The following is a 3,079-nucleotide window of genomic DNA, read 5'->3' as shown; positions in this document are numbered from 1 at the left end:
ATATATATATATATATTTGTCTGTGTGTATATGTATATATATATTTTTTTCCCCCATGGGGTCTGACTGCACTGATTTCTATTCCAAAAGCAACTGCTACACCAACGTTTCCTTTCTGCTTGCTAGTGCAGTTCCATTGCCCGGAGTCAGGAGACGGGGAGGCTGTACGGACCCTTGCACCGGTCGCCCTGCAAGGTTTTCCTTCACGGCGGTGGGGTGGGTGGGGGGGTGCGTGGGTGCGTCATGGGGGTGCGGGGATGTGTGTTTTTTCCGGCTCTGCGGATGCGCCTGGCTCAGGCTGGCTCCTGTTTCTGTGCAGTGTTAGACAAATCGACCGGGTCACACCATCGACATTTGCTTCCACGAGGTAGGCGCATACTGCCCCTTTGAGATCACAGGCAGCCATTGTTCGCAGTTCGGTTGCAAATCCTTGTCTTTAACTCTAGTACTGTTTCCAGTTCATGATTATGGACAACTGGTGCCACTTTTTTCAAATTTCAGTGTGACACAGGAATCCGCTGTTGAAGATGAACCTAGAATGTCTTTAAGCACTTAAAATGCTGTTCACACTTTATTGCTGAGCATCCTGGTCTAACACTCAGTACGTACTGTATCTCACTTTAATCTGCTCAGAAAGCAACAACAAACGAACGAACGAACGAATCTCTTCAACACTGTAACTACATGCACCTGTGTAAAGTTTTCTCACAGGCAAGATGCTGAAAGTTTCAATGTGGTTTCAAAGGGATGAATGTGAATTATTGAACTAGTATGTGACAGTCATTGTCCACAGAGGACTACTTAATAGGAGGCACTTTTTAAACTTTAATGCTTGAGAAAGAGTTAAAGGCATACGTGAGCTGACAGATAATAAAAAAAAAAAAAAAAAAGAGAAAGGAAAGAGGAAGAAAAAATCATTGTCCAGTGTTTTTGAAAAAGATGGACTTTAAAGAATCTTGCAATTTGCACATCTTGAGTTTATCATTTGTGTGGTATTCCTGCAGTTTTTACCTAATAATGTTGGGGGCTGGGGGGGGGAGGGTCTGAAAGAGCATAAACAAATGTAGCAATTACTCACTAACTTGCCTACGCTCTAGGCCATTTCATAGGGTTACGTTCCTTCCAGAGTTCATTTTTTGTCTTTCTGCCGTATCTGCCACCCAGAACCGGGTCCTACCAGGACAGCTCTGAGAATTTTCCTTCAGACTTGCTGAGCGTTTTCCACCGGAAACATTTCTGTACGTAAGCAAGGTGTTCTGTTTGTTTTGAAAACAAACCGATTGTTATTTTATTATTATTATTATTATTTGTTATTTTAATTGCATTGTTTTCCATTGGAAAGGCGAGATTTCAAGAGTTTGGTACAAACCAAGTAGGATGGAGGCGGGATTCACACCATTCAGTCTTTTCTTTCCTCGGGTAGGGCCGGATCCTTTGAGGTGCTGTGCACCCAGCCTCCCGCACGAGCCTCGGGGAGGTGCGAGTATGAAGTACTTCGGGGCCGAGCACTAACGCCTGTTGCTGCCACTAGAAAGATCCCGTTGATCCCAGTGGGATTGCGCTTGGGCCCCGCGTGAGCCAGCGTTCGCGTCGTCGGTTTTGGTTGGTGAGTTCGCATCCTTCAGGTAGTTTTGAAGAAGCTGTACTGATAGGGAGGAGAGGAAATAAAAGTCCGTCGTTAGCAACGCCGCAACCGAAAGTGAACAAATTTATTTGAAGTCCTGTTCTCCCTCTCCCCTAAAACACAGTGCTTTTATTTAAGAGAAGGCATGTTAACCCCAAACCCCAGCTTTGACTATGTTATTTGTTACTTGAAATTTAGCTCACACCAGAACTAATTGTTTTTTATACCATATTCTGGGGTGCACCAAAAAGTTGAAATGTGTTTAAAATAGCTTGAAACTTTTCTTGAATTTCCTTGAATTTTATTAACCTCTCGGCGGGCTACCGAATAGCTGAGTGGGTTTCTTCTCACAGTCACACTGCTTAGTTAGTGCTTGTTTGTTAATATTTCTGCTCAGAGAAGTTGCTTAATCTTCCATATACTCTGCTCAGGGCACTTGCAATTTATTGTTTTTCGTTTTGTTTCCTGTTTTGTTTTTAAGCTTCGATGGTAAAGGAATAACAGAAAGAATTACAGATTTTAGTTCACGGTCATACCACTATTTCCGTGCTTCACGCGTACTCGGGAGAAAAAAAAACAAACAAACAAATCTCAAGCAAAACCATGCGCGTACACATTTGTGGTTAATAAGGAAGCAGGGGCTGTTAAACTGACTGGATCTATTCAACTAACACTAAAAAAGAAAAATAATAATAATAAAAAAAAAGACGTTTGGAGCAATAGGAATGTATTAGTTCTGTGCTTGTATTTCAGACCGAGGAATTCTGAAATAACTGGTTCTTTCCAAACAACTGTCCCTTTCCATGCTTTGGCTTGTGTAGGATGTGCAATACTTTATGTGCCAACTTAGACTCACCCGTGCGGTGTTAGCTAGATCTCATACCCACTTCTGATTTCCCCTGGTTTTGTTCTGTTTCGAATAGTTTCTTTCTTTCTACCTTTATTTTTTCCTCCCTGTTAGTACCTCCCTTCCTGTCCTCCCCCTCCAAAAAATAACCCAACCTCACGTACTAAGGGTCAAGCGACCCTTCCCCCGGGAAACACCAACCTTTTTTTGTCTTTGATGTTAAAAAAGATCCAGGAAGGACAAAAAAAAAAAAAAAAAAGAAGAAAAAAAAGATGTATTAATGTCCGCGTGCCGTCCAGGTGGAGGGCACACAGGCGAGACCCGACTCCAACCAAGGAGAGAAAAATCCCCCCCGCCTCCGGGACCAAGTCCTTTGCAATGGGGGGGCTTTTCCTCTCCACCCCCAGCACCCAGCATCCCTTGCCGCGAGTCCCCGTGCCTGGGGAAGCACCGTCGGTCCCCCGGCACGTGGCGCGTTACCACTCGCCGGCAGCGGAGATGCTGAGGCGAAGCCGACGGAGGAGGTTTCGCCACCGCTCCTTGAGCGGCATCCGCTTTGCAATAGTAACTGACAGTAGTTGTCTTTTTTTTTCCTTTCTTCTGTAGCA

The sequence above is a fragment of the Eurypyga helias genome, unplaced genomic scaffold, assembly GCF_000690775.1.
Source record: "Eurypyga helias isolate BGI_N326 unplaced genomic scaffold, ASM69077v1 scaffold255, whole genome shotgun sequence".
Lineage (NCBI taxonomy): Eukaryota > Metazoa > Chordata > Aves > Eurypygiformes > Eurypygidae > Eurypyga > Eurypyga helias.
The sequence above is the reverse complement of the archived record's forward strand: the minus strand, read 5'-3'. Positions refer to the sequence as shown.